Source organism: Trachemys scripta, chromosome 10 (assembly GCF_013100865.1).
Source record: "Trachemys scripta elegans isolate TJP31775 chromosome 10, CAS_Tse_1.0, whole genome shotgun sequence".
In the NCBI taxonomy this organism is placed as follows: Eukaryota; Metazoa; Chordata; order Testudines; family Emydidae; genus Trachemys; species Trachemys scripta.
Genome location: NC_048307.1, coordinates 45,244,526 through 45,255,883, shown reverse-complemented (window position 1 = coordinate 45,255,883; position 11,358 = coordinate 45,244,526). Strand labels below are relative to the sequence as shown.

The window sequence follows — 11,358 nt, the reverse complement described above, 5'->3', positions numbered from 1 at the left end:
CCCCTCACTCTGGACAAGGGTCACGAATGAAATCCAGCAGTTGAGCGGCTGCACTTCCGCATAGTAACGGAACGCGGTTGTTAGGGAGTGTCCGGCGCCGCGGTGTCCCGGAAGCTGTTGTGTGCCGGCCAAGCCACCGCGCTCGGGTTTCTCCCATAGGGCGCCGCTCGCTCAGGGGCGTGTCCTCCAGGGGTCGCTTCCCGTTCGGCCCCTCCCCTCAGTGAGAGCGAAGGGGAAGCGGCCGGGCGCTGAGGGCGGAGCCGCCGGCGGGGGCGCAGGGAGAGCAGCGCCGGGGGCCCCAGCCCGCCCGGCCGGGGAGCAGCGGAGGAGCTGCCGGCGCCAGGTACTCCAAGCGCAGCGGGGCTGGCCCCTCAGCGGAGGGTGGCGGCGGCTGCGGAGCGGGGCCGGTGGCTCGGGGGGGTCTGGCTATCTGTCCATCTGTCCCCCCAATAGGGCCGGCTCGGCTGCAGGCTGCTCCCTAGGCCTTGGGCCGGTCGGGCGCTCCCCGGTCTGTCGGGCAGGGGTCTTCGCCGGGGCGAGCGGAGAGGGCCCCTGCCCCATGCGGGTGGGATCCTGGAGTGGTACTTCCCGGTGTTGTGGCTGGGGGGCTCTTTCTACCGTGTGCGCCCGAACCCCTGTTAATCGGGCCCATTTGTCTTAGGGGGCGGCTGCAGGAGCAGCAGGCTTTTATGGGCTGCCTTGTAACACGTATATGACTAGCCTCCCCCGCATCCTTAAGCTGCTCGTACCCTGGGGCTCCCAACTTTCCGTGGGTCAGGCGTGTTGGGAAGCAGGGGGGTTCTGCTTGTATCCTGGAGGTCTGGAGCTCTAGCTTGTTGGGCAGGCATGTGGGCTTCCTATACCATGGAGGCGACAAAGTCTCTTGTAAGCCTTGTTGACACAGCTGCTTCTGGACAATTTTCCACATTGCTCTGTAGTGCCTTGGTTAACAATGGGGTGGGAGTACTGGTGTAGGATTGGTAGCTAACACACCAGCAGCAGGCTGCCTAAATCTGCTCAGATCATTGTTTGATGATAGTTGTAAAAATGATGGTGTCAAGCTTTCATGAGTTGTCATACCATCGCTAGCTTCACCAGCCGTGGGAAATATTCAGAAGTTCTATGTTGATGTAGCCGTGGTGGCTGGCAGATCCTGGGTATGCTTCATTTGGCCACTCTTGGCAATCTGTTGTGAGTAGGTCTTAAAAGAGCTGGGCTATCAGCCTTCATTTTTAGGCTACTACAGGTTAAATTACTTTAACATAAATTCAGCTGCAAGCTGGCTTCTTTGAAGAAGCCTCCTAAACAGCCTTAGGAGTCCAAATGGTTCTCCACTAATGGGTATTTAGAACTGGGAAACAAGTTACTCTCTTGGTAGTTGAGCCATTCTCCTGCAGGCTTTCTCAATGAATTATGTTTGTTTCTTCTTTAATCCTGGATAGTTGAGTGCATAATTTCCAATGATCCTGCATAATCTGCAGTGATCCTTTATTACTTACCTAGAGGCTGCAAATTAAATTAGGGACCCATTGTATTATACTGTGTACAGATGCATAGACAGTCTTTGCACCGAAGAGCCTATGGTCTAAATAGAGAAGATGACAAAGGGTGGGAGCAGAAAGAAAAACAAGTGCAGTGATTTGCCCAAGGTTACATTGCAGGTGAGAATCAGGAGTAGAACCTGGCCTCCTGACACCCAGTCCAACTGCTCTGTCCACTGTCTTTTGAGTTAGAAGATTTGTCAAAAGGCATCTTTACCTGTGGGAGATTTACCATCTCACTAAGAGGAGTTTACATGATGTGGTGGGTTTTATATTCAATATATGTTGATCTTATTATTTTAATACTAGAAGTGTGTGTGATGTATGTGGCACTATACAGGTGGAATGACTGAGATTATTGCAAAAGATACTACAGTTAAATACAGTGATGTGCACATCAGATGATATTAGTTGATTTAGCATGGATCTGAATAAAAATGGATATTTAAGATTAGAAGAGTAAAATCTATTCTTAATACTTGTGTGAATGAGGAAAAAACAGCACTTGGTTTGAAAGCTTAACTCTGATTCAAATATAGACTTAAAATTTATCTCCACTTTAATAACACAACTTTATTTCTAACCTGTTATTAGAATGTATTGTCAGAAACCAGTTAACTGTAGTATATTTTAGTCCAAGAGATAGTAAAGTGTTTGTATCAAGTGCATTTCTAATTACTAGAGAGACAGGGTGTATGAGGTAGTATATTTTATTGGACCACCTTTTGTTGGTGAGAAAGACAAGGTTTTGATCTTGCACATAGCTCTTCAGGGACCAACATAGCTACAACATCACTGCATATCTCTAATTACGCACAGGCAAAATTATATTCATGCAGTTGTACATTTTGATGCAGTGTCAAAGTTTGGGTTGTCCTGGTATTACATTTTCCTTTAGCATTTTGACTTTGTTTAAATGTATTACATTGATAAAATGAAAACCAAATAATGCTGTCCTGGACAGACACAGACCACCTTTTTTTATCTGAGGAGAACTTACTCCATAGCTCTTAGAAGAGGGGAGTCTCATTTAAGAAAGTTGAATATAAAGAAGCAATAGGCTGAAATGCTTTTAAGCATACATTAACAGCTTGTAAAAATTTGCCACTCTTCAGACCACATAAGAGTGGCCTTGCAAAACCCTAGAGTCTATTCGTAAATTACTGTTTGTCATAGCCTGGATCTCAGACTTGATTTTTATCACAGTATGTCTTAATAACTGTGTGTAATCACCACATGTGCAGTCTTCCTTACTCCTACAGCCCCTTCAACATTTGTCCCTTCCTCTTTGTTAAATTAGATTTTCAGTCACAAGCAAACAGAATTTAACCATTGTGCATTTATTTTTGTTTAGTTGCCATATTTTCAATACATTATTGATAACAAGATATTTGCCAAGCTGAAGTAAAGGATGAAGTTAATGATTTTAGGAAAAGAGTAAACTGTATGTACTCATTCTGAAACCATTATAAAAGGCTAGAAGCTCTTTTCCACAGAAGCATTATAACATAGCCAAAAGATTCCTTCTGTGTTTCTTAAGGTAAGCCAACTTTTTATGGGTTGTAAGCCAACAAAAGCCATAGAGAAACTTTGCTTTTTGCTAGTTGCATCAGTAGCTAAAGCTTTGCCTATACTAGGAAGTCTTAGCGCACATTTCCAGTGTTGATGCTGACAGGTCAGGTGGTGGTAGTAATGGTGTGTATCTAAAACATCCTTGGCCATTCGGAGCCCTGCCTGTGTCAGAGCTGAACTGAAGGTTCCCAGGGGGAAATATTAGTGAAAAGTCCTTGTGTAGGAAAAATAGTCACAGAAGAGGTAAAACTGTTTGTTTAACTTAAACTTGTATACCATTCAAGGGAAACTGAATTTAAAATAGAATTATTTATCTGTTTTTTATTAAAGTCTTGAAAATCTATCTTGGAAAGCTAAGCTTGGAAAATAGCTATGTATGTAGCTGTATCTACACTACAGTTTTTTTGTTTTTGTTTGGTCAAACATTTTCCAGTCCCGCTTACAAAATGCGACTCCTCTGGTGCTAGCAACAGTGGGTAGTTTAGTGTGGACAAGTCTCCTGTGGCTGCTGAAGTTAACATGACCTCTAATTCCACTCAGAACTTGTCTAAATAACACTGTAAGAAATGCTGCATGGAAACGTTGGATATGCCAGCACTGCTAATGTTTCTACCACTGGTGAAACTACATCTGTAAATCATTGAATCCTTCAAGATGAAAGATGTTATATGAACGTCAGAAGACTATTCTTGTATCTCTAGGAAACAGTTTGATGAAGAAATGTAAATTTATGGACCTTGTTCTCTGAACTTCCGCTAATAGGGGGTTCTGGATTCTGGCTTTATTTTTGTGACAGGCTGGTGACTTATTCATCTGCTGGATGTAAACTGTCATATTTGGCATGCACACACAAGTCTGTTGCTGACTAGCTGTAGATTCCCCAGTATAAAATCTCTGTAGAAGTGTCCCTCACTTTAGTAGTAGAACAGATGCTTTTTAACAGAGAGCTTACATGCTCCTGTAAACTATATACACCTGTTTCATCAGCTGATTGCCATCTAGTGTGAAGTACCAGGCTATGTGTACTTTAAGAAAGAAACTGCTGTGCCATCATTGAAAGGTTTACAGATTGAATCCCACATGATACCAGAGTCTGTGTTCATGTCTGAACCAGGAAAAATGTTAGCCCTGTGGAATTAGAGGTCTTAGATGGCATACCTCTCACACCAAAGTGTTTTTTTTAAAGAACGGGCAAAATTATTTTTCTAAAAATGTGTGGGATAAAGAGCTATCAAAGTTGTTTCAGTGCAGCAGTCAAAGATGAAGTATGGCCTCCTAGACAGTGTAATTCAGGACTGTTCTCTTTTTTGTGGAAGGACTCACAGTTGCAGCTGAAAGGTGGTGATTAGCCTGAATGTTTAATTATTTTCATTCACTTATCTGACCATTATAGGAACATAGGAATTGTCATATGGGATCCCATAGATGTGGAGTAACCTCTCTCATTTTAAGTCTCCTAATTTTCTATAGTTAGAGATTGGCTTAAACCATGAAGCATTAGGATTACTACATTTTATAAAAGTTAATGCTAGTCCATTTTATAGCTTTGGACATTTATATAGCTAACAAGAATATCAGTCACTTTTTGAATTTTATTTAATTTTTGGCCACCGTGATATCATGTGGTGGTGAGTTCCATAATTTATTTTATTAAACTTTTTGCTATTGTTATAAGTATATGAAATGAGCAAATGTAATCATTTACATTTGCACTTCTTATTAACATTAACCTAATTCACATTTCCACACAAGTACAATAAATCTCATCCATAACTGTGACAATTGTTTTATATAAGTTGTCTACTAATTCAGTTTTATGTAACCTGCAAAGAATTAGGAAGGCCCTCTGTCTTCTCTAGAGAGAAATAGCATGAATTCAATTTGGAAGGTGTAGTCTATAGTCTGCAGCACATGCTGTCCAGATTTAAATAGTTATTCCATCTTCTCCTTAAGAAGCTACCTTATGATTATATCTGTCTATTAGACCTCCTTGAAATTTTCCCTCTACAAATAATGTAAGTGATAACCATCTGCTAAATGTGTCTTTGTATGGGAATCATCTGCATTGCTCTGCTTCTCCTTATTGCCTGGTATGTCACCTTTAAAAGACCCATTTATGTTTGACTGACCTCAACTTCATGTTGTTTGCATATTTATTTTGTTTAGTCTCCAAATGTGGTAGCTTTATCTATATGTGGTTATCTGTCACTTTTTCTATTGCAATCATTTCCCCATACCCTATTTCTTAATGCCACTAAAAGGTTGGGAGATCAGTCCTTTTATGAAAATGAGCTGTGACACATATGTCCTAGTGTTAATTGTTATTAATTGGTCCTTCCCCGACTCAGTAACTTCTTTTGGATTCTAACCTAATAAAATCACTGTGGATTGTGTGGGTAATCGAACTTTAGTTAAAATTAGTTCCACAGTTTATGATATGCAGATAGTTTCATTTTATTGGCTTTGAATCTGCTATCTTTTAATTTCATTGACTGTCCCCTTGCCTTTTGTGTTATGAGAGGGGGAGAGCAGAAGCTTCCCACTTACCTTTGCTATACCACCACTCATAATTTTATATCCTTTTATGTTCCTTATTTCCTTTAAGGTAAACCATCACTATCTCTTTAGTCTCTCTTCATATGAGTTTTTCCATGCCCCTGATAATTCATGTTGCCATTTTCTGACCCTTTTTAATTCTGTAATTTCTTTTGAGATGGGATGACCCAGTACTGCACTCAGTATTCTAGATGAGGTCACATCACTTATTTAATAAATAACATTAAAATATTTCTATATTTTTTGTCCCGTTCCTTATGCTTCCTAATAACTTGTCTGTATTATGTAAATCTTGATACAGTAATTATGTAAATTCATTTGTTGTCTGAGACTTATATGAAAGCTGTAGAGTATTCTTTCTACAAAACTATTGCTTTATTCTAGTTTACAAACCTACAGTTTTGGCCTAGAGCTGAGACCAGGGTAATCAATTCAGGCTGTAGCAAAAACATGCTTTGCAACCCCATGGTAGCCCATTTTACATAGTGCTATCCTTTAATACCATTAATTATACACAGTTAAGATGTATCTGGTTTAATATCAGTTTGCTCACTTCATGCTTGTGTAGAAAACCACATTTGTCATGTAACAGTGATTGCTTATGGGGATTTAAATTGCTTGCTTTTGTCAAATCCACATCTTTATCACTTATAGTAGCAAGAATATCTAGTTCAGTAAAAAGATTAAGTAAACATTGTTCACTGGTGGAGTTCACCTGTGGGTCACAAATCAGACTCTATTGATTAAAATCTTCATTGAGGAGAGAGTGCATTATTGTACAGTAAGAGCTATGCAAAGTTAACTGGAATGATAGTTGGACAAGACTAATAAATACAAGCTTCATTGTGAGAAAAGGATTCTGTGCATCCAGAAGTTTTACTGCTTGCTCTCATGAAATCCAGGTCAAAAAGAGTTTTTAGCTATGAAGAGCCCTGTCTTCAAAGAAAATTGTTTAGATAAAACCTTGCTGGAACTCTTTTAAAACATAGGTATTAATGTTCAGGTATTGTTTGAAAAGCAAATTCACACATCTTCCAAGAGATTGGTTTGCCATCATTTGAAACTACTTTAACTGCTTTAGCTTTAACATCTGTGCAGAATGTGTGCGATGTACTGGTGTCTGGGGCTAGTTCAGTTAAATTTGCTTTTCATAAGTAGGCTCTCAAAGACTTTATAGAGGAGGTCAGTATCATTACCCCCCCTCTGTGCCTCAGTTTCCCCCTCTGTAAGATGGAAAGTGACTTGTCCAAGGTGTCACAGCAGGCTAGTGGGCAGAGCTGGCAATAGAACTCAGGTTTCCTGAGTCCCAGGCCTGCGGTCTATCCACTAGACAGTCATGCGTCTCACAAACTATCATATCCTCTGACAAAGCAGGGACAGGATTTTATCTCTGAACTATCAACATCCAAGGCAAAGACCTTAGTTTTGTGCTAGGTAGCAGTCTCATTTAACTTCTGTATTTCCTGAATCTTTTATTTTAGAAAACTGGCAACCTAAGAATTGCCTTTCTGCTTGAAAACTTTCTCACTACTAGTCTGCCTTTTAACATGTAGGATGACTACAGCTGAAAAATTTAGAGGGGATTTTTTTTTTCAGTTTGTTTACTTGGTACTTGTTGACAGTACTCTGTGTTAGATTCATGTTCTGTTCTTCCTGTTTATGTGGGTGTTTTGCAAAGCAAGTATGGATGAGGAGCTCCTTAAAATAGTGTGATTTGTGAAACCTGGAAATTGAGGGGGAAACACAGGGGCAGGCATACTACCTGAAATGGCTTTTTAACTGTTTTTTTCATATTGGCTGTATTTCAAGTTCAAGTCAAGGTTAAAGTCCTGCAGCAACACTACCTTTGCCAAGATGCTCATAAATGTTTTCTGTTCCTGTGTTTCTTTAAAATGTGCCTTAATTTATATAAAGGTATAGCATAAATTATATAGCTGTGCAATGTGTAAATCTTGTAGCAATTGCGTTTATTTCCTAGTTCTTATCTGGACAAGCATATAATGTTGCCTTAATATAGTTCTTGCTGTTAATTTTCCATTTTAAAGACATATCAGGGCAACAGTGCATCTGTTTAAACTGTGAGAGCTGGATCTTGGCAATGTAAAAAGGTAGAAACTAAACCTTTTTAGATAAATTTAAGTGTTAGAGCACACTAACATTTGGGAACATCCTAAAACTGAGTGGTAACCATTCTGTATATCTACAACTGTCTCTGCTCTAACATTGACTGTTGGGAGAAGGAGAATTATGCTTAGATCAAAGATTTATAATTTTTTTCATGGAGACTGTCCCAGTAGCATTCTTGGGCCTGTCAAAGGAATATTCTTTATGCTGAAGGGGTTAGTTAGTGGACTGTCTTGTAAGCGTTAGATGCCCACTAAGGAGGCCCATGAATAATGCTTTTTTTGGGGGAGGGGGGGTGTCAATGGCTTCTAAACTTACTATCTGATAAATTTTTTTCAAACTTGACGACGTATTATAAGAGATTAGTTGCTGTTGTATATTTCTCTTATTTACATGCCAGCTTTCAAAGTTCAGGTGTCAGTTCTGTGTGTGTGTATTTTTAAAGTAGCTTTATTCCAAGACCAAGCATGGGAAACTCCAGCTCAGAAGTATAACTTAAGAAGTTATGTAAACATGATCTCTGTCTCCCTTCACATAGCTCCCTCCACTGTAAGAGGAATGCCTCAAGTACTTCATTTTGTGTAGCTTTTTAATCATCTTCTTTCTTCTGAGCTGATCAGAGTGAAATGCTTGAATATCATCAAAGGTTTGATGGAGAGACAATTTAAAAAATAAAATCATATGACGGGATGTACTAAGTTCTGATTCTGTTTATTTTATCCTAGTTAACCTAGCAACTAAATATCTTGTCACTGCTTCTTCTGAACTTATATGCAGTGTTGTAGCTGTATCCCACCTTGTCTTCTAAACTTGACATTTCACAGACTGACCTCCGTAGAGGATTCCCATACACTGTCTTAAAATGGAGTTAAGGTTATAAATGTGTATAGCTCATTTACACAAAGACTTTAAATTTTATTTATTCCTATTTGTGGGATTGACTCCTCCTTCCTTTGAGTTCTAGAATTGTCTAAAGAACAGTTTCTCTTGGGACATTCTCTTTGTGCGCTGTTAACTTGAGTAGCCCACTTGTCAGAATGCCCACTATCAGCAATACCCAGGCGCCATGCATTTACAGGGTCTGGCTATACCCAGCTTACAACCAGTCTCTTGGGATTGACTCCTTTAGTGAGCCGGGCTCCAAGGACCCACACAGTTCTGTTGGGACAGGCCTATGGTCTCCAAGACTGGGCCTTCGGCACTAGCGATCCCTGTTTTTCTCTCTCTGACTCCTTCCAGTGAATCCAGCCAGGCCAGACTCCTGCCGGAGGCTTGTGCAGTACCCCTTCTGGCCACAGTGTTCCCAGTGGGTATTTACAGCCACACAGGCAGCCTTTTCAAAACCAGATTAATCGTTTATTAGTCACCTGGCACACACAATCTGAAAGATTTTTAGGTCAGAATAGAGGAATGAAGGTTAATGGATAGTCCAGTCTGGTCAGCCCACAGCTACACTATAGTGAAACTCTATTTTCAAGCTCTGTCTCCCTCTCTGTGTGACCTCCTTAGTCAGTCAGTTCCCAGGTGAGCAAGCTCTGAGCTTCCTCCAGAAGACAACAGGCAGAGGGGCCTTGCAGCTTGAGAACAAGAGAGTGAGAAGAGTGGTCTTTTCTCAGCTCCCCTGCTGAAAGGTAGCAAAATTTGCGGGTCACTGGAACTTGCATTGTGTGTCTGACCCCCTTGTTGATCTGGATCAGTTTCAACTGTTCCTTGATGACTCTTCAATCCATTTAGACAGGGAGGTGACACACACACCTATGTCTCTTAGGCCTTGGCTACACTGGCGCTGTATGGCGCTGCAACTTGCTGCGCTCAGGGGTGTGAAAAAACACCCCCCTGAGCGCAGTGAGTACAGTGCTGTTCAGCGCCAGTGTAATCAGTGCCTACAGCGCTGCGAGAGCTCTCTTGCAGCGCTGGCAGCACAACTACACTCGTGCTTCGCAGTGCTGTGAAGTCCCGAGTGTAGCCAAGGCCTTAGTCTGCCCTGACAGCAAACTTAATCTCTCTCTCCCCTTCCCCCCCAAGTGGGTAACAATGCAATGTATGGGGGAAACTGAGGCACAGATAGGTTTCATAAAATACTACAGAAAATTCCAACTTTGTCACATGAGGTCCTGGTTTTTCTTAGGTTAACTGGGTTGAGTACTGCCACTGATTTTCTCTGAAGTGTCAGAAGAGGTGTTTATACTGTCAGCATGGTCTCCTCATTTGTCAAGGTTTGTTGACTCTGGTGCTGAAGGCTAGTACCCCTGATTTCTTGGCAGCAAGTATTCTGTGCTTAGCAGTCCAGTACTGAGGATCTAGCACTGAAGATTCAGGAGAATTGCATGTGTGAGGCTCTGTCTAGAATAATTAGCTCACATCCCCCAGGATCTTAACTAGATTGGGTCTGGTGCTGAGAACCTGACTTCATTGACTCTGTAGTCCCCTAATCCTTCTGCTTTTGACTGAGTTGTCACTCCTAAATATGGGTTTGGATTTTTGTGTCCCCCAGATCCTGCAGGGATAGTCAGCTAAGATTCTGAATGTTTCTTTTGTGGCAGTCCCTTCAGATGAAATCAGAACTTTCATGTTTCTGTGCTGGGGTTCTGAGTAGGACCTGGAATGGTTTCTGTGGGCACCAAAACTCATGGTCTGTCTCTATTGGCAAAGGGGATTCCCTTTCTCTTTCTGCATGCCCCCTGCTCAACCATTTGGAGTGCAGCATGGTAGAGAAAGTTGAGAGAGACCGTCTCTGGCATCTCCCTTGCTGGTTGAGTCCTGTGTAGAAATCTGTGATAGCTCTGTGGAGATTCAGGCCCATCTCAAGTGGTCAGGCTGGGGCAGGGTTTCCTGAGGCCTCCCTCCCCAAGCAGTAAAGCTCCGTGGAAGCAGTGACAGCATCTCAGCAGCAAAATCCCCCATGCCTGACACAGGCAGTGGCTCTGGGTCCAGCCCAATTGGCAGCTCCTATCTCCCGCCCCAAGTGGTGGAAGTGTAGGTTGAAGCGCCATATCAAAAATCCAGGGAAGCTTCCCGTGCTCACAGCCATGACTCGCTGTAGAGCAGCTCCCTAGCCTCTGCCTCCTGTCTATGCTTCTGATGTATTTATAGAGAGAAATTTATCATTTCTCCCTTCATCCTTCATTTTGTTAGGCTAAAAAAGCCAAGGTCCTTAAGCCTCCATTCATATAAGGTAGGTTCTCCATTCCTCTTATCAACCTAGCAGCCCTTCTCTGCATCTGTTCCAGTTTGAATTTCATCCTTCTTAAATATGGGAGATGAGAATTGCACACAGTATTTCAGATGAGGTTTCACCAATGCCTTGTATAATGGTACTAACACTTCCCTGTCTCTACTGGAAATACCTTGCCTGATGCATCCAGTGACTGCATTAGTCTTGTAGAGGGCTGCATCACATGTATGGCTCATAACCATCCTGTGGTCAACCAATATACCCAGGTCTTTTTCCTCCTCTGTAGTTTCCAACTGAGGTATTCCCTAGATTATAGCAAAAACTATTATTAGTCCCTAAGTGCATGACTTTGCACTATTAAATTTCAACCCATTTCTCTTAAACCAGTTT

The 11,358-nt window shown here is 41.6% G+C and overlaps 1 protein-coding gene across 1 annotated transcript in view; it reads left to right on the top strand.

The window, feature by feature from the left end:
* The first annotated feature begins 262 nt into the window (after nt 1–262).
* The window catches only part of LOC117883894 (casein kinase I-like), a 309,830-nt gene continuing 298,734 nt past the window's right edge, over nt 263–11,358 (top strand). Inside the window, exon 1 of the mRNA XM_034783736.1 lies at nt 263–343. The gene's annotated coding sequence lies outside the window, so the exon portion shown is untranslated. The remainder of the gene's footprint in view (nt 344–11,358) is intronic.